The 21220-nt window shown below is 38.7% G+C and overlaps 1 protein-coding gene across 7 annotated transcripts in view; it reads right to left on the bottom strand.

Annotated features, from left to right (window-relative positions):
* Nucleotides 1–21220, bottom strand: part of LOC101477989 (receptor-type tyrosine-protein phosphatase U) — a 258886-nt gene that overhangs the window by 139216 nt on the left and 98450 nt on the right. The gene's annotated exons all lie outside the window — the stretch shown is intronic.

Below are 21220 nucleotides of genomic sequence, written 5' to 3'. Positions count from 1 at the left end.
CTCTCAAGATAAACCATTTCCTTGGCTGTATTTGCCCTTCACTGATAGGGACGGTGAGAAGTGGGAGGGAACTTTAAGCCTGAAATCTGATTTTCATCAGTTGGTGCACTGCAGAGCTGCAGCATCTGTGTAGAGGAGGAGATGGAGGGGTTATCTGCCAGGTTGGATCAAAGCCCACTGCAAGTCCCACTGCCCACCTACCTCTACTACCCACCTCCACACTCAGAGCTGCTGTGATAAGACCCTATCAGTTACAGTCCTACAGTGGGCCAGCAGTAGATATGGCAAGGTAAAGTGCATCTGGAGGAGAGAGGCTACCATCTGGTCCAAATCACCTTCAAGCTGCAAGGACCAATCATGTCTTTCTCTGCACCTGTCCCCTTCCATAGCCCAGCCACAAAGCCCTGACCCCAGCAACATACTGTCAGCCATGGTTAGCGTGGGCAGGAAAGTGCTGAAATACTGAATGTGGGACAGCGGCAGCAAAGCCAAGGAAATTGAAAGAAGCAGTTTTGCACAATGCAAGGTTTTGAAGTCAAGCACAGATACAAATGTTTTTTGACTGAAACTGCTGACAGCTGTGAGTGTGTGTCACACACAAAAACTCTTTGACTTCACAAAAATCCCAAATGAAATATTTCAACAAGAATTTTCTTCATTCATTGATACACAGAACCAAAGAATGAAATAAAAAGCTGTAGGAAATGAAATGTTACATGAATGACAGACTATAATTTATAACCAAATAATAATAACGACATTATTTTAACACAGAATCGAGGAAATATCTAAGAGTATCTAAAATAGTCTACACTTGTGAGATAAGAAGTTTGTAGTGATTTTTATTCTTATTATCATTATTTTATTCTAGATCTTGAAGAGCTAACATTAGATGCATGGTGTGTACAGTGAGTGCTATTTAAAGGCTGTGCAATATACAGCACTGTAGTTACTATTAAACCACTATTCACACTGAACATACGCAAAAATTCAATAACCCGCCATTTACTGCATTAAAAGAAAAAATGACACTCTGGCAGTAGGGGGCACACTAATGCTGGCATCCAACATTCACTTGAGGCTCTAAAAACAACAATGAGTGCATGTGTCCCTAATCTCGAGCCAAAAGACATGGAAGCCTGTTGACTTGGGAAAAAAAAACAAAAAGCGGGGTGTTTTAAATTTTAAATGTGTCAGTGAAAGGCAGACCGTTAACTGTCAGGAACCCTTTCAAATCCCTTTTGGGACTGAAGCAACGGACTAACGGCTTAGCATACCCCACACAATGGTGTGCCTGTGAGTTATTCAAAATCTCCCACACTTCAACCCAGTTGGCTGCAAGAAGACACAAAACCAGCCAATAGACCCGCTGCAGGATTCAAATGAGCCAAACAAAAAGCAGCCAGCACTTTCAGTTCATTTGTTCTCACAGATGAGCACACCACTCACTGTTGTTCATTCAGAGGTCATTGCTCTGCCAGACACAATTGAAAGGCATTTGTAATCCACAGGATCTTAATTCATATCCTGCGAAGCTGCAGTTTTAATGGTACAGTTTCCAGCAAATACGGGGATGGAAATTTAAATCAATAGTAATAAATCAGCATAATAAGCACCTCAGCTGAAGTTGGAGGGAAAACGCATACTGTTCTTAAATTTATCATTTGACATTTATGAGGGGAAGTCTTAATCCTCAAATCCACTAACTGTCGGAGCAGAGCCGTCCAACAGACTACAAATCGTAGCCATTGACGTCCATAAAAGGGGAAGCAAACCCTGACCCTGCATCAGCAGTAGCCTCAGGTCTGTAATTAGAAGCAAACACAGAAATGAAATCCTCTGATGAAGGTTCACACGATGAAAATATCCACACAAAGTTACATTAAAAGTCCCGCAAGTAATTTTGGGGGGTTATTTAACAGAAAAAAAATATGGCACTCATAAATATACATTGATTAGTGTGTTTTTACTTCTCCCAACAAGCCCATAAACGTAATTAATCCATTAAAAATACATAGGAGGGAGTGCTGGTTAATGGAAACCACCATTTCACCACAATAAAGACAGTGGCCAAGATGGGCATCGGCATTCCACCTACCCGTGTCTAGTGACTGGACACAATTATAGTACGTCTGATAATTTGGTTTTAATTCAAAGTTCACAAGTAGCTCTTTAACATTTAACATTTGTACGTGTATATTTTCATCATCTGTTTCTCATTATGTCTTTCTCTTTCTCCTCTTAATCTGTCTCCTTCACTGCTGCTTTCTCATCCCTCATTTCATCCCCATCCTTTTCTTCCTTAACCCCCATCTCCTGACCTGAAGTCAGGGCTCTAAAACATGAAGAAGTGCCCAAACATCCCTATTCGTCCCGATATTGTCACACTTACTTACTGTCAGAATATTAGATGTGCGACACAACACTTTGATAAATAGTTTGATTACATTTTCACATCAAATGGGAGTTAATTCATTAAATCTTCAACAATGTTGGGAACTCTTCAAAGGAAGGTTCACCTATCACCAGCTGACTCTATGAAAGTAGAGTCCTTAATGCATCACTAGCACAATATTTATTCTATTTTCTGTTCCCAACAACATCACTATAGCATGTTGGGTAAAGCCTCATCAGCCAGAAATTCTGACTTAATCCGGAATGCACTCTAGAAAAACAGAATTCAGTTGACTGCGATGTGCAATCTATTGACATATAAACACATTTTAATACCTTTAAATTCATTATTTTGCCCTGAGATCACAGTGTGTTGGGTGCAAGTCCATGAGCTCCAAACACAGAGAATATTTTAGCATGATCACTATACAAAAAGCATTGGAGACAACCCAAGACAGCTCTCTTATCACTTTTATTACAGCGAACCAGACTTTGGTGACAGAGGGGAGATGTGTTTTCAGCCTTACAGTCTGGGTAATTCCTTGTCTCTTCATCTGTTGCGCACTACAGATGAACTTAACACCAACAGCCCTCCAGTGTGGTCCCAAAATGCCACAGAACAATAGCTGTGGTGGCGACTGCATTGTGTGTGTGCGTGTGTGTATCAGAGTTCAGCAGGGACTCCGGCTTTGTTTGCCGGCTCTTGCCCTCCTATGGGAAGAGTGACGAGGGGGGGTGGGGGTGGGGGGTGGCAAGGAGACAAAGGTTCCTAACAGATTGGAAATGAGGTAGCTACTGACACATTAAATCCTCTACACACATTTGATGACACTGTCTCTCTGTCTCCCTTGCACACGCACACACACACACACACACACACACACAATTATACACAATCTCATGACAGTTCCCAAGTGGAGCACGACGAGAACGAGGAGAGCAAACTGGAACTGGGTCAAAAATCCAATTAATCCATGACAGGAGAGATGGTTTGAAAGATACCCAGATAGATGGTGGAGGAAAGCCACAAGAGATAGGAAACAATACACCACTGCCCCTTGACCTGTGTGTGTGTGTGTGTGTGTGTGTGTGTGTGTGTGTGTGTGTGTGTGTGTGTGTGTGTGTGTGTGTGTGCGTGCGTGCGTGCGTGTGGTTGTGTGGTTGTGTGTGTGTGTTTGATCAAAGACAGACTGTGTTATGTAGAACTGAAGGGCTACAGTAGAACTGGAGATAATGTACTAGAACTGTTGGTATTTTCCATTCTACCCCAAACTGTTCATAAAAAAGCAGCTCTGACTTTCAGTGTTTTGTTTAGCTGATTGACTGAGTTGCAGAGATCATTATTTCTCCTACCACAGCCACATTCTCTAACGGTCTTTTCTAATCCTTCCAAAGCTTTACACAAATCCCACCCCCAAAGCATTGGGAGGCCATGGCTGCGGAACTTTTGAGGCTGTTCACACTGGGTGAAACCGTTAGGGGAAAGTGCATGTTTGGGTCCCCAGGGGGATCTAGACATGTTAATGTGGGACGAATGGGTTGCAGCAGTTGGGTGACAGCAGGGATGTCAGCAGGACTGCGGAGCAGTCACTATGGGTGATAGGTGTCAGCTGGGAAGATAAATAATGTAATGTCTGTGGAATGTAATAGCAGCTGTATGATTCAAGCCAGTGGCACTCCTGGGGAATGTTGCATTCTAATGGAAGACAAATTCACACCCGTCAGCTGCTGCTTCCAGAGTCAGTAGCCCACAGAGACAAAAATGAAGGAGAACAGAAAAGGAAAAAGGAAGAAGAAGAAAGAGATCGAAAGGCACACATCAACATAGAGCTGGGCGATATGAGATTTTTTCATATCACGATATGTTTTTTTCATTTCAGGCGATAACGATATCTATCACGATATAAGCCAAATAACTATATTTGTAAGATTTAAATGTGCCGTTGCTCACAAGTAAAATGTGAAATAATCAGCAGCTTGTTTTTATTTAAATATTTATTTCCCATAATAAGTTCAACAGGGTAGATGTACTTAAGGAACATGAGACTTTTTCAGATAAATAAAGGCAAATATTGCAAACTACACAAAAGGCAGCCGCTAAAGCGTTTAAGTTTCAAAATAGAACAAACAAAACAGACTAAATTGTCAATTCCACTTAGAAACAAAATATTAATTCTAAAAATAAATCTTAGTTTGTTTTACAGAAGAACAGACAAAACTGACTAACTTTTGTCAATATCAAATAAACTGAGAACTAAAAGGAAATTCTCAATCTCTCCTTGTTGTATAGCTGAGCTTTTCAAACAGTTTTAACAGTTACTTTAGTCTGACAAAAGCCGAATGACGAATTAGCGCTTCCAGTCAGAGACTGAGGCTACGTCCACACGTACACGGGTATTTTTGAAAACGGAGATTTTCCGTTTTCGTTTTAAAAAAATAATCCCGTCCACACATAAAGGCAGAAATGAAGGAAAACGCTGCTATGAACATGCCAAAGCAGCAGGTGGTGCTAGATTCCTAACCGTGCAGAAATATTGGCCAATCAGAAGTCTAGAAGCCTCGGTGGGAAAAAGTAAACAAAGCTGGGGTATAGAAGCAGAACCGAGTCGTATGTGTGGAGGGACAGTAACTGTGTGTGTATGTAAGCATTTAAACACTGCAGAGAGTAGAATTAACAGTAACAGTATTGTAGAAATTCATTTCCCCGAAACAATAACGTGGCGCACAGTGTGACGCATGCACCAGTTTATTGTATTTCCAGACTTGCTTTCGGCACATTTACAGTGCACGCTACTCTGTTTTTTGTCAGACTTGAAATAGCCGAAATACCTTCACACTACGGAACTTCTATGGCTCTTCCGTTCGACAATCTCTCCGGCATTGGAACCATCATCTGTTTTCTCTTCGGTCACGCTCGGTTGATTTTTCTAGTCGGCGCACTCATTTCCTCCATTACGCGCTGGCTCCATTACCCGCTGGCTGCTTCCCAAACAAACACACGTGCGGCTTGGCACTTGTGCTGTACGTAACAAGTCACGCGACGTGACGCTGCAGCTGTGATTTGTTCGGCTCTGCGCTACTTAATTTGGATTGGCTGACCTTTTTTTTTTTTTTTTTTTTTTTTAAGAGGACAAGAGCGGCGAGGTCTATCGCGATAGCTTAATTTCTCTATCGAGTAAAAGTTATATCGCGATACATATCGTTATCGTTCTATCGCCCAGCTCTACATCAACATTTAGCAGATAGTTTAGCATTAAAAGAGTAGATCTACACTGAATGCTGGAAATTATGCTGTTTCTAGTCAGCCCAGCTCCCCATGTAAAATGAAATGTGTAGCTTTTTGGGATTCAGTATAGATTTAACCTTGAAGCCTATGACCAGAAACACGATGATGCTGGTGACCCGTTCACTGGGATTATTTTGTCAGCTGTCACAAAGAAACGTGTCCCCGCCACTCCCCGGTGACAGTCAGTCTATCACTCAATCATCTTGGAGTCTTGTGTCACTCAACAACACTCAAATACTTTGTTACGTATGACATAAATGACAACCTAAACTAAACCATGAGGAGCAATATCATTATCAGTAGGTAATGCTAAAAAGTAGACAAACCGTAATAAGTTTAAAGACCCTGGTCAGGTTACCAATCAACAAACTTGATATGCTGTTTTATAACTATTGTTCGGTGTTTACCTAACATATCCTGTTTGACCCCACACCCTCTCTGTGGAGGTAAACCCTAAATTTTCTGTGAGCTCTAAATTGTTTTTCCAATTGAGTGAGATACAAATGAGTATCACTATTATCTACTGCATGTTTAAATGTTATGTCTACACTGGTTTGGTGAAGTTATCCTGTTATCCTGTATAACTGTTGCAACATCTTATTCTGTATAGTCTGTGAATATCTAAGCTTCTGTGCTGATAGAAAAATAGCAATAAAAGTTGCACAATATCGCAGGTTACAAAAATCAAGAGGTGCACAAATGGTGGCTTGTGATATTTGTCACCAGACGCTCTAAGACTGTATGTTACTGATCAGAAAGCACCACTGTCTGTTCTATCACATTGCTGGAGACCCTATTTATATCAGGGATAATATGATAACCTCTATGGCCAAAATCTGGGCTTGCCCCTCTTGTTCAGACCACCATGAAGGTTATTTTAAAGAAAGATAAATAGTTCCTTCAATCTATTTACCAGCAATCTGTGCTCAGAGAAGCATAGAGCATACTGAATGACTTATCCTTTGTCCTAATTCAGTAGCTTTTACATCTTGACCTTACCCTTGTTGGTAAAGATGGATTGGTTGTGCAATGAGTTGCCTTATAAAGCTTTTAAATGTCATTTGAAGCTTTTACTAATGGCACTAGATGGTATGTATATATAAATGATCATAGTTGTTTGAGAATTGCAAATTGTGTCATATCATATCATATACCTTCTTTTCCATAATGGAATAATTCCATTCAATTTGGTTCAATTAATTTTATTTATATATCACCAATTCACAAAAACAGGCACCTCACAGTGCGTTATATTGAAGGGTAAAGACCCTACAATATTAGAAAGGAACCCCAATAATCAGACTCCCCCATGAGTGGCAACAGTGGGAAGGGAAAAAGCTACCTTTTACCAGGATGAAACCTCTGAGAGAACCAGGCTCAGGTAAGGGCAGCCATTCGCCATTAATCCTTTGTCTTCTCTCCTGTTTCTCTATGCTCTCTTCTCTCTCACTTCTTTAAACTTTGTTACAGCACTTTCAGAAAGACATCTACTGTAATGACATTTTTTGTAGGGCTATGTAGTCCATTATTGTAAAACTGAATATTATCAAATGATGGTAAGACAAAACAGGGTTTTAAGGAGATACTGTTCAGTTCAGTTTGTATGCCATATGTCAAGACAATATTGAGAGTGTGATTAAAATGAAGACCACATACATTTTAAGAGAAGCCAATTGACTCGAAAAAAAATGTTGCCAAGGGTAAGTCTTTTAAATTAATTAAAACTCTGTCTAGGTTTTTGGCTGACTGATAAGAACGAATGAAAGATGGCTGCAATTCCTCTTCCTCAGCCTGTGCTCCCAGGATTTTGACAGTTCGTATTATTCATGGGTGTTGATTCCTTTAAGCTAAGATTTAGCCCCCTATAATAATATTTCTCTGAGGCAGAATAAACCAATCTGGTGATTAATTATTAAAACATTTACTAAGAGGAACAGACATCATGTTTAATAGTCCACATCTAATTGATTTACTCTTTGGTACCATTGAAGGTAATATATTGTGTTTTCTTTGTCAATTCTTACACTTCAAGATGTTTTTGTCTTTTGGTTGTCTGGGAGCAGACATTGTGTCTATGAGGGTGAGGTCTTGGGGGAATGACAGTGTAAGGGAAGTTGCAAAGAGGTGTGTAAGACTGTAATGCTGCTTCCTAGTCTCAACTCTGTGTAGTTGTGTTTTGGGGTTTTAATAAATTCAGCAAAATTTCTAGAAGCTCTGAGTTCTAGAAATGAGAGCTACACTAGCTAAACTGAGACGGATGCCGTCAGTCTTGACAAGACCAGGTTTTCCCCAGAAAGTTCCCAATTTGCTATAAAGCCGACATCATCTTCTAGACACGACCTACACCGTCAGCGGTTTAAGGACAATATGTGGTCATGCATGTCATCACTACTCAGACCGGCGAAGAAAAGTGACCACCGAAGCAACTGAGTGTCATTACTGTCAATGTGGGTTACAATATTACCAAATCAATCTCGCAGAATCTATGTGTATCCTTAGCATGCAGATTTAAATTTGCCTCGGTGTCACCTGCTCTGGCCTCTGGAATATGTTTGACTTTCCTCGGCTGTATAACATAGACAACATTTGCAGCAAACTCAGGAATGAGTCTGGCAAAAATCTATAAAAATTTTGAAGGTATTAACTTTCTAAACATACATGAACAAAGTGAAAGAATAAACAGGACAAAATAAAAAATAAGTACATTAAAGCCTGACAAAATGAAGAAAGCAGGAGGTGACTAAAAGACAGAAAGGTGAATAAGATGATATGCCAGTATGGCTTGCTTGAGAGGTGGGGAGTGGAAAAGAAAGAAACCAAATGGGTGAACGAGAGGGCGGATAGATTAATCTAAGGAGCAGAAGGACATGTGGAGTGAGACAATGAAAGAGAGAGAACAATTTTTGAGAGGGTGCAGCCTCTAGTGACACTCATTTCTGGTGTCGTCTGCCTTAATCAAAACTCTGAGGCATCTACGGGTGCAGCAGAAGGCACCAGGAATGTCTGCAGAAGGGTGATCAATCAGAGCTAGTGGTCGCCACACAGATGCTCTGTTACACTGTAACTAACACACACACACACACACACACACACACACACACACACACACACAAAACCCCTAAAAGTGACAGTGATGAATTAGGAAACGCTCAGACAGTTTAGGAGTCACTGGCTTTCCTCATCTGCATAATAAACTGTCGCATGATCTCATCTTGCTTTGTCCCCCCTTTTCTCCTTTTCTCTTCTTCTAACCTTTGTCTGTTAGGTTCCCCCTGATTTAACTATACTCTTTGTGTTTTAGAGGCTAGCTTGAGTTTCAATTTGTCTTTTTTTAATTTACTTTTATATACATATATTTTAGAACGGTTAGAAAATATAGCTTGGTAGGTATAGGTAAATGTGAAAAATGGAGACAGTTTTCTCAATCTGCATCAAAAATTAGTTAAAATAAAGTCATATATTTTACCTAAACATTACACTAAACATTTAAATCTCCAATAAAAAAAATAAATAGAATGCACTTTAGGTGGTTTCTGAGAATATTCTTACTGTGGCACTTTTCTTTGTCCCCAGCTAAGCAGAAAAATGCTGCTCTTCCTGCTACTGTGGAACCAGGGCACCTTGAAAATAATGAGATCCAGTTGGCGAGAGAACGCCTTCTCATGACATCCCACTCAAGTTTAGTTGATACACAACGAGGTCTAAAAACAAGCACAACTCCTCAATAACAAAATGAGTGGGAGGAGAACAGGAGGATTTAATACATACGCAGTTACAGAGCTACTGTCAGACACAGGCACAGTAGTGAGTGTATCTAAAAACTCTTGCATACTTGTTATTTGAAGGTGAACTTAGGCTGAAAAGTGGTACAAGTTTAACCATCTAAGAAGCTAGTGAGAGGTAAAAACAGCACATATTTGTGATTTATTTGTATTTTTGCACTTCTTTCCAGCCATGACAAAGATTACATTTACAAACATACTAACCCTATAATTACCCAGGAAACCAGACTCAGCAGGCCCTACGGCCCCAAATCTTAAGGCAATTTGAATAAGTGCCAATTTATTTCAAAATAGGAACTTAAAATGCACTAGGATCAAGGAGCATGTATGCTGAGTCGGCAACTTCTGATTATATTTCTGTGTAACCTTTATATTTTCCAGAGGACGTTCCCAAAATAACTGGTATACCAATTTGGTGTGATAAGGGCTAAATAGTAGGGGTGCAACAATACTCGTATCGATATTGAACCGTTCGATACAGTGCTTTCGGTTCGGTACGCATATGTATCGAACAATACAACATTTTTAATTTATTTTATCAACTTTTCTTCTGACGATGCTGTCTGTGTTGGACTACTCTGCCTAGGCTGCACTGTCGAGCGCAGATCCACTGAGCGCAGCGCAAGCTAGCAAGACAGAAGCTAAGCTCGTTGCAACATGGCAAATTGAACCTCCCCATCCTCATTCAGATCTGTCGTTTGGAACTATTTTGGTCTTCATGTGAAGCATGACCCTGAAGGTAAGCGCGTAATGGACAAAAGTAAAACAGTATGTTGGATGTGCCACGCAATGCTCAATTACATTGGTGGGAACTAGTGCGTTAGCGCAGCTTGCTCGTTAACATGTTGGCCGTCCAGCCCCACGCACGGGGCGATCCGCGGTAGCTCGTTAACGGAGATTTGCCATGTTGTGGCGTTAACATCATTTCAACGAGATTAACGCTGACAGCACTAATGGGAACACAACGAATATGACTGCACATTTACTCCGACATCATCCTAGTGCAAAGACACGTGGAAGCAGACAAAAACAACAAGCACGCATGCTACAAATTTTACCCGAGTCATTTAGGCAGCCGTTAGCACATGATTCTCCTTATGGGGACCTGATGTGTTTAATATGCTGCTAAGAATATAGCCCAGAAGAAGCGTATAGTATAGCTTTTATTTTGGAAAGAGCCATTTCTCTGCAATAAACTCTCTTTTCCAAAGATGAGTGATTTCTCGATCAGATAGATTAATTATTATCCCTTTGTTGTTTCAGCAACATTAAATTTAAAAACTGTACTTTTGAGTTAAAATATATATTTATAATTTTAATAAATGATAAATTAAAAAGGCATGAACATTTTTTTGTATCGAAAAAATATCAAACCGTGACACCAAAGTATCGAACCGAACCGTGAATTTTGTGTATCGTTGCACCCCTACTAAATAGGGGTATAGCCCCAGTCACAATAACACTACTTTTTTATGTGTTGCAAGGGTGTGTTTGACTTGACTCTTTGTCTAGTTTTTATACCTCTGACATTTATTTCAATTATTATTTTATGTTTAAGAACAGTTTTCTTGTTGGCAAGACAATCATATGACAATCTAGGAAACATGCATCATCGGAAAAATACATCAATCTTCAACTAGAGGATTTTTACATGTTGATTGATTTCATTGTTTCAGTTTGACATTTACAGTGATTTGGTTCAGTCAAGCGACATCCCATTTGATTTGTCTTCATGATAAAATTTCTTAATGCACTTGGTGGTCACATGTATTGTCATTTTCGTTTTATTCATTACAATGTCTACTGAAGGACTGTCATACACACCCAAGCAGAATTACAGACTAGTAATCCTCACCATGTTCTGCACTCTGAACATTGGCAAACGCTGAGATGAAAAAGGGCTGGCCTGGCTGAGCTAAGATGGGAAAACAAAAAAAAAGGATGATCCCAGTTGAGACACAAAAGATTTTGAGAAAGGGTGAATTAATGTAAGCTTCTAAGGAGTAAGTGCGTATTTTACAACTTCTACATACATCTTTTTACATTTATATGTAAATATTACAAAACAATTGGTTATATTCCTTTCCAAATTTGTATCCAACATAAAAATCCATTGTGAATTTTTTTATATGCTTCAATCAAACAATGATAATGGTACAGGATATTTAATTGACAGCAAATTATTCAAATTATATGAGAGAGGTAATTGCCCAGTAATTTATAGTTTAATTTCACAAAAAAAAAATGCTTGAATGGTTTCACGTGACCATATTAACATTGTTAAAAGAAGCCAGTCTAATACAGGCTCACGTAAAACTGTAAAAGTGTTTTCAAGGTGACTGATAATCTTACAATAAAGTAATCTTGCAATGGTCGCAATAAGGAGCAGTGTAATGTTGGTTTTAATAATTTAAAGTCACCATCTCTCCTCTATACAGTACGCTAAATAAGAAACAGTATCTGATTGTGGAAAAAAAACAACATTCTTGAAGAGAGTTGCATGTGAAGTGAGATTCAGTCAATCTGAAGTAAATCTGAAGTCTGAAGCAGCAGATGGAGAATTTGGAGGGAAAAAAAGAAACATTTTACAGGCTTTAAACAAGGCGTATTTCATCACTTCTGGATGGGTTTTGCTACAACGGAGCTTCCTTACCTTACACTAAGTATTTAGTAGTTTCCTGATCTTTCTGGCCCTTACCCCAATTAAATGAGAGGCAGCAAGGAAAATGAGAACCTGCACAAATTAAATACTAATTCATTATAATTCCTTTACAGATACGGCTAATGTGGCATTCAAAGACCACTCGCAGGCAGAAATTACTCAAAAAACTAATTCAATGTGCAGCGCCGAGAGAAACTTTCTTGAATTTTAATTACTTTATCGCTCTCATTTCCTCTATCTTTACAGTATTTCAGTGTGAACCAGAGAAAGGAAAATGAGATAGACCAAGAGCAAGAAATCAAAGGAGGAAAAGTGAATGGGTCGAGGTGATCTATTTTGGAGTTGTGGACTATTCTCATTCTCTTCTATGACTTTTTGGCCCCAGGAATAGGGTTGTTTTGGATTGCGGAAAACTGGATTACACAACCCTCTCTTGTCCAATTAATTATCCACCTGTTTGGGGAATAAACCCTTCTTATCTCCCTATGCCCTTGCTGTGGAACTATTCACCTTTTTCTGACGGCTGGAGAGTTTCAAATCCAGCTCTAGAGAATATTGGAGAGCAGATGAAAAGACCTCCACCAACTCCAACACAGTCTAATCAGAAGGGATTGTTCCACATCCAATTAAAACTGTACAGAATAAATTACCAAGCTTGGATTCATCTAAGCTATTGTTGAAAAGTGATAACGCAGGCCTAATTGGTTTCGTGAGGAATTTTAGAGATTTCTCTTGACCATCTCTACAGTTTAATGAAGTGGTGTACTTGTTTTTTTTTTCTGTTTGAGATTTTGGGGTTTTTCTTTTTGCAGCAACTCTTTGAGGCCTTTGTTCTCCTCACAGAGCACAGAGAGTGCAGAAAACAAAACTCGGTGCTTATCTAAGCCGAAGGCAATTTTCAAGGTCACAACCTTCTATTCGTTGCTTCACTCTAGCTCGCAGCAAAAACTGCACACCAACAGCTATAATACAGCTAAACCCCCAGGTCTTGCCAAAAAATTTGCACTAGTGTGGGCAGTCAAATCAAAGTCTTCCATGCTTCTCCGTGAGAGCTGCAGTCCCCAGTTAAAGCAAGCAGTCTGCCATAGTGAATCCCTGAGTCTGAATTAGGGCTGCCAAGTACAATTCAAACATTAGTTCCAGTAGCTGCCTGCATATTTCCAGTAGTTGTAAAACTACTGTACCTTTGCTTTCCTTATTTTAAATGTATCTACTCTCACCACTCCTAGCACAAAACCTTAAATAATTGTAAATATTAATGACCATAATAATAAATCAAATTTTTCATTATTTCTATAGAAAAACAGCAAAGAAGCATAAGAAATTCTCAAAAGAATCCACTTAATTACCACTGTAGCAACACAGTGTTAACCTTAACTTTAAAATTATTACAAGCAAAAGTTCTTCAAATGCTACTTCACTGGCTGTTTTTCTTTTGGCAATGACCAAAAAACTCAGCACAAGCTTCATTATAATATAGTAATATATTAGTAATATAATAGTCCAAATGGGTAAGATCACTGGTTTTCCTTCCACCACCGTTACACACACTGACTTAACCATATAATATAAAGATAGGTAACACGGCATTGCCATAGCTTCCTATATTTCCTCACAGTCCTGAATATAAACTTGCAGGATTATCTCACTCCTGAATCCCCATCTTCCATCTAACTTTGTACTGTTCAGTGTTTTTTGCATCAGTGTAATAAAAATAAAAAAGGATAATCTCTGAAAATTATGGACATCAAATTGGTGCACAAAAAGTTCATCTTTTTTCTCAGCCATCGCAAACTGTCCATCAGAGTGTTTCTGACATATAGGATTGTTTTACAGTTTCAAGGGCTACAGGATCTACATGGTGGTATGATGTTGGTACAGATACCCTTGCTGATTAAACTGGGTTTGAAGTCTTTTTTTCACTCAATGTTTTCTTTCTCGGTTTTTGTTTGGTTTAGTCACCAGACAGCTTGGTTGAGGTTACGAACACACTGTGAACACTGTTTTTACAGGTTACCAGGGGACCCAACCCATCGTAGCAGATAGCCCCGCCCCTCCCTGAGCCTGGTTCTGCCTGAGGTTTCTTCCTGTTAAAGGAGAGTTTTTCCTTCCCACTGTCACCAAAGTGCTTGCACATAGGGGGTCATATGATTGTTGGGTTTTTCTCTGTATGTATTATTGAAGGGTCTACCTTACAATATAAAGGCGCCTTGAGGCGACTGTTGTTGTGATTTGGCACTGTATAAATAAAATTGAAAAAAAAAGAAGAAGAAAATATTGGTAATCTTGCTGCATTTATAAATTAAACAGCAATTATTTGCAAACCTTTGACAATGCCTCCTATCCTGTAACCTGCGTGATCAAAAGTGGTCATGAATGTGCAACACTCTCAAGCTCTGGGCAACCACTTAGTTTCATTTGTAGAATGTGAAAAAAATCAATACAATCAGCAGGCAGCCATCTTTCATCTTTTTATTTTTAATTTCGTTTTTGTGGATGCAAGGAGGTTGATGTCCTATTTTTACTCATGTGACTGAGCCATTAGTTTGATTTGAATTAGGAGATAGCTTTGTCAACCTAAGTGTGTCCAGTGTTGGGTAGTTTTTCTATTTGAGCCGATTTAATATACGTTTGCTTGAGAGGGAGTGCTCATCAGTCAGCAGAAGGCAAGAAGATGACAACAACGGTGAGCAAAAGAAGAAGCCTATTACCCTTGTGGGGAAGCCAATTGTAGGGAACTGATGCGCATGGGCTGCCTGTTCTGCCTGTGTCCGATAACCCCCCCCCCCCATATCACTCTGTGTCAAGCTGTATTCTATCTAGCACTTTGGGCTTGGAGGGAAAAGACAGTCACAGCAAAGGCAGCAACAACCTGTGGCAAAAGAGAGCCGAGAGCCTCAGCCAAGAATTAAGAGAGTCAGGCAACCACAGGGTAACCAATATGCAACACATGAGCTGAAAGGACATGGAGTAGTGGGAATTACTATGTGTGTGAGATTAATCGCACACAATTTGCTATGAGAAAGCAGGACTGCAGGGAACAAATGTTACAGGCATTAAGAATCTGGCCTTTACCACTATAATGGTTTTGTTGTTTGTCAATCAGCAAGGTTATAACTTTCTGAGTTATTATTTCTGAAATGAAATGCAAACATTTGCTGAATATACTTGTCTTAACAGGATAACATTTCTTGTGCCATGGCAGCCAAACCAAAAATTATGAGCTTCATCTAAAAGGCCAACACTGAAGAAAACATGCAGCCTCAATTACAAACTTTTATCTCATTGCTGTTTCAAATAAAAATGCAAAAGATGAAAAGAAAGAGAATATTTAATTATTTAATATTTAATTTCATATTTAATTTCATATTTAATTATATTTAATTACTCCAGAGTAATTAAACTGCTGACGAGCTGATTATTTACCTCCAAAAATCCTTCCAACATTTTGGTGGTATGGTGTAATGGCTGTACAGTACATGTAATATCTGTTGGGAAGGTGGCGCTCCAGAGGGTTTTGGTATAAAAGAATAAAAATTTTAGCTTGCCCCAGTACAGTGTAATGCCATTTAGACAAGCTCGGCATTGACTGCTGGCATGAAATCCACACTGAAATGAACACAAAAAAATCAAGTGTACCTTTGTAGCTTTAAGCTGATCTAATGTGTCAAAATGCTAAATAGTAAATAGACTCATAGTTACATAGCACCTTTATACTATATTTGAGTACTCAAAGTGCATTATACCTTGAAGAATAGTACATTGTACAATATAAAAGATAATACCATCACCAAACTGTCTCCATTTGATCTAATTTACATACCCAGGTTTTTTTGCACTATGGTATAATGGCTGTGTTCCAACATCAGGTCACTTACTAACCGGAAGGTTGATGGTTCGATCCCAGTCTGCTCCAGTTTGCATGCCAAGTATCCTTTGGTAAGATACTAATTCTCTGATGCATCCATCAGAGTATGAATGTGTGTCTATATAAGAGCACTATATAAGAACCAGTCCATTTACCAACCTAAGTATAAGCTTGGTTAACAGAATATATAGTGCAACTATTTCTAGACTATGCAGCCTGGAAAAGAGAAAATGAAAAATAAAGGAGTAGGTTAACTAATGAATGACAAATCATTGCTTGTCCGGTATATGTGGAGTTTTCTTAATACCAATACTGGGCTGTACAGATCTTGTAGTTATCAATATTGACACTGTTACTGGTCTGACGTTGCTCCCTGAAAGGCCCCCCAAAAATGGGGATGGATCACCCTTTTGCAGCAGAATCTGCTCTCATAGCAATCCGTTCTTAGTGACAACTCCTGAGTGAAAGAACCACATACAGAAAATAAACACATTCACATTCCATACAAATGAAATGACTTTTTCAACTTTTTCAAAACTTTTTAGAAACAGAATGCCAGAGTTAGTGGGGGTCAGAAGTTCATCGTTCTGACCAGTGTGGCTCCTTGCATTATTCTGCTAGATACCTATTTTGAATCTGAACAAAAGCTAATGTGTAGAGCGCTCACGCTGATCTGCTATGATCGCCACGCCTGAAATGAGTTGGTCCTCTCATACACAGTGCATTCCCACAAAGACTGTATGAATCAAAGTGTTTTTCGTGGAACAGTCCCCACTGTGAACAAGGGGGCCAGAAGAGACAGTAACACACAAGACACCCATTTATTGGATAGGTCTGAATTTCTGTGGAGGCAGCACAGGCAGATATGAATATCAGAGTTTGAGGATCAGGAGAATGCAAAGAGGAGGGGGAAGCTCCCACAGTGTCACACAAAGCATCTAAATGAGATAGCACTCATGGAATCTTAGTCAGTGACATGGTAGGAACACAGAATACCCTAAGTGAGTGTCAGAGGAAATTAGAGGCTTAGGTGAATAAAGCCCTGCTGTGTAATAGCTGATAGGCTAGCGGTAGCCGTGGGAATAGCTGAGCAGACTGAATCAGAGTTAACAAAACTCAAAATAAAGACGCTTATCTGTTTAATTACCAGACAGTGTCAACATTAAATCACACACACTCCCACCCTGCAGACATGTAGTCTGAGCCCAAGTGCAATGCAATTAAAATCATGCTATTGGTGCTAAAACATGACTTTTACAGTACATTAAATGCCATAGTGCTTTGGCAAAGGTATTTGTTTTGTCTGATTTAATTTCTGTTAGAGAAAAACACACAGTGTGAGATGAACAGTGGGCGACTGAGCATGAGACGCTGCAGCTTTGGAAGAAGCTGGCAACCTTATTGAATTCGAAAACCTGCTATGGAAAAAAACATAATCATTTTAGAGCTCATTGTTGTTGTAGCCTAAAATATAAACTGGCAGAGTACAAAATACATGTGGCAGCTGATGTGGGCCACAAATACCATAATCACATTCGAGGGCTTACGTCAGTCATCCAACTGCAAATTTTACTTGCAGTTAACTTCCATTAGAGCCTTAAACATTTACTCAAAAAAAGTTCCTCAAAAGTTTTGCTAGTTTTAAATGTGTCAGACCCTTTTGGACCACAGGCCAGACCCTGTGGTCTCAGCAGGCGCTAGTTACAGGAGTTACAGAGTTGGCAAAGTTCTCTGAAAGATTTTGACTTTGTTCTGGAGTTCAGTGGAGCTGTGCATTTCCTGTGTGTTTTCTTTTTGCAAGCTACAGAGCTCCTGAGGTTTTGATCTGGCTGGAAAATATCACTTATTGTGCATTATTTAAATGGTCATTAGTCCTGGGAGCCTCATCTTTCCTGCACGCGGCTCTGGGCTTTCATTATTACATCAGTTATCAACCCATTATATGTAAATGACTCATGCTAACTGTGGAACGTATAATATATAATGCATCAATTACACTGATGGCAAGACGTTAGCAGTGAGGGGATATGGAAATATTTCCTAAAGATAGCCTGCCAGCACCTGAAGGATGAGAGGAAAGGGAGGGCTAAAAAGGCGATGGGAGGAAAAAAGGAAATGTTGAAAAATCAGAGCTTTGCAAATAAGATTAAGTTAAGTCCAGAAATATTTGGAAAATAATAAGTTTCATGATTTTTGGCTTTTTAATCAAATATCTGACAGAAGTTCAGATTTCTAGACTGTTTATAAAAACTCTCAATATGAGGAGGAGGAGACCATCAGTAATCTGGAAAAAAAAAAAAAACACAATAAAGCAACCAGAAAAAGAGAAAAAAAAAACACTTCACAAATTGCCAAATTACTAATCGGGTAGATTCTCATAAAAACGTCATGACCTGGACAATTCAGCAACACCAAAAGACCCAAAAGAGATGATAAAAGCTGGGATAAGGGAAGAAATAATTAGGAATAAATATATTAGTGTTTTATCTTTTTTTTCTAATTTTAGTAATGTTCTCTTGAAATATTTTCTCTTCTACTGTAAAGCATGAGTTGCACTTGCTTTGTGAACTGTCTTGCATAAATAAATGTATCAGAATTATCATTACTTTGACCCATAGCAGCACCTTTTCAAAATTATGAAAAATAATAATAATAGAGCCATTCTCATTGCATTGTAAGAAAAAAAAAATGCTAAACTACATACACAAATATTAATATATGGTACAGCAACAAGTCTTACAATTTAAATGGGATAATTACTATAATTATAACTGTACAAAATGAAAATGTGTAATACATTGTTTCATTTCAATGATTTTCCACAGAGAATAAAAGTAAAATGTAATCATGAATGGCAAAATGTCAAATAGTTAAAGTCAAATTATGCAAATGACCCATTCTTTCTTTCAGAACTACCCTTATCCATTATAGACATTATAGTGTGTTGTGAACACAACACACTATAATGTCTTTTTTTAATAGCCTGTGTAAATAATATATCAAAGGTGAAATATGAATTAATGTATCAGTTCAGGTATACAGGGATATGGGTGGTCAGGATATGAAAATGTTTGCAAATTATCAGCTTAACCTGAGAAAGAATATGAGCCATAAGCCGCAACGCTGTGCAAAAGCCTGAGTACTCAAAGCTCCTGATTTATGCCACATAGCGATCCATTTGTATGTATACTGTACTCTTAGCTTCAGAACATTGTTGCCATAAATAAACCTAGAATGATGCAGGATGTGGAAAAATATCTGGTGAGCATCAACTTCCTCCACCTGGAATTTAGTTCAACAACAAGCCTACGTAGTTTGTATTTTTGGATTGACATACATATCTAGCTTCAAATTTTTTTCAGCTGCTGTTTTCAGGATCTTTCATGTGTGACTCTCTTGGCTGTTTACATTAGTTAAATAATGAAAGCAACTACAAACACTCAGTGGTAGCTTACATGCATCTGTGGGTGTATGTGGCAGTGCGTGAACGGAAGTGCAAGAACAGAGATAAAGCAGTCAGAGAAAGACGACAGCAGGGAGTATGAGCAGCCATATAATAACCAGTGGTAGTAATAGAGAAAAGAGGCTGATTTGAAGAAGTGGGACCTGTTTGTAGGAAGAGTTGCTTGCACTGCAACGTGCTGTTAATACCAGGTATTAAAAGCTCAAGCAAACATTGAAGGGCATAGGCACAGGCTAATAAATAATGCAAATCCACTTTAAATGCCTTTCATAAACTGCAGAGAGCTCAGACAGGGCATAGCCAATGACTGACCTCCTTGTTAGCATATAGGACTCACGAGCCATATTTGAAGGCATAAGCTAAAGAATAAAAAACAAAAATTTTTGCTAAGGACACAAGGACACTGATTACCATTTTGGAGGTCTTTTGGTCATGGAAAACTTTCTATGATTATAGGCATTATCTAAGTGTCAAGAGACTATTTTACTTTGAACTAAGTCATTAATAGCATGTCTAAAAAATTCTTTTTGTACATCTTAAGTTATACAATTGCTAACTCTCTCCATATTAGCTTGCTTATTGTGCAGTAATGTGAACTTATTATATTTAACAGACCTAATCATTAGCAAAACAGAAAAAAGACAACAATTTCAGGAAAAATATTAAATTAAAACTTTTGCTTGTTTATGTTTAAAAAGTGCAAAATTATGCCATATTTCATCAAGGTAGGCTAGCAAACCAAAATAAAAGAACTTAAGGATGGCTATCGTGTGACAAAACATTTAATGTGACATGACATGAACGTGTATGACAGCTCCTTTGTTTAAGGTAGAGAGATGCATGTTTGTACTTTATTGTCCTGGCAAAACTTGATTATGTGTATAAAATAAATGATAGATAATGAAAAATTAATGAAGCTGCCACTGTTATGTGGAGTACACTAATATCATTTTGGGTACACTTTAGGGAACCCTAAAGCGTCATTAGCCGTTTCTGTGTCCGAACTCCGCTTCAAGTCCCAAAGTCAAAGGAACACTGTGGCATCACTGAGAGTTACAAACTGTCTAAATTTAATCTTTAATGTTTTAGTAAAGTGTGTGGCTGCTCTACCAGATGTAACAATTAAGTTTAACATGCAGGCAGTTAGAAGTTAGCAGGGAGTTAGCTTGCTAGTTTCCACCTAAACATAATATACCATGTTCTGACTGAGGAATTTCTGAAAAAAATCAAAACATGCAGCTTTGCTATCACTTCTGACATAAGACAGGAAAACTAAACAGTAATGACAATTGTAGGATTATTGAAGTTGGACTAGCTGGTATTTAATGATGTGCTGCGTGGTCGCTAGCTACACAGCTATGGTTAGCATAATCTAAACACATTAGCACAGTGAACCTGGAGGATGAATGCTAGCTTTTTTCTACTCAATAAAAGTTAACGTGAGGGTTCCCGGTGGTTAGGGACAAACACAGTTGCATGGCAGGATGCTTTAAACTGACCAAACTTCAGCCAGGAGAACAACTGAGATAACCCATCCACAATACGAGGTTAGTTATTTGTTTATTGCTGCATGAGCTGAGCTGTCGATACATTGTAAGGTTTTAAAACTGAGCTTTAAAACGAACAATGTTTTAAAGCTCAGTTTAAATAAAAACCGAGAGAGGTCGACAGTGATCACTGCCTTTTTTAGGGACTTGTTCAGATTAAACGGAACAAGATATCATGCATTAAAGCATGTTAAAAAGATAACAGCCTTATTAAACGC

Source organism: Maylandia zebra, linkage group LG22 (genome assembly GCF_041146795.1).
Source record: "Maylandia zebra isolate NMK-2024a linkage group LG22, Mzebra_GT3a, whole genome shotgun sequence".
NCBI lineage: Eukaryota > Metazoa > Chordata > Actinopteri > Cichliformes > Cichlidae > Maylandia > Maylandia zebra.
Note: the sequence above shows the minus strand (reverse complement) of the source record. Positions and strands in the feature narration are given on the sequence as shown.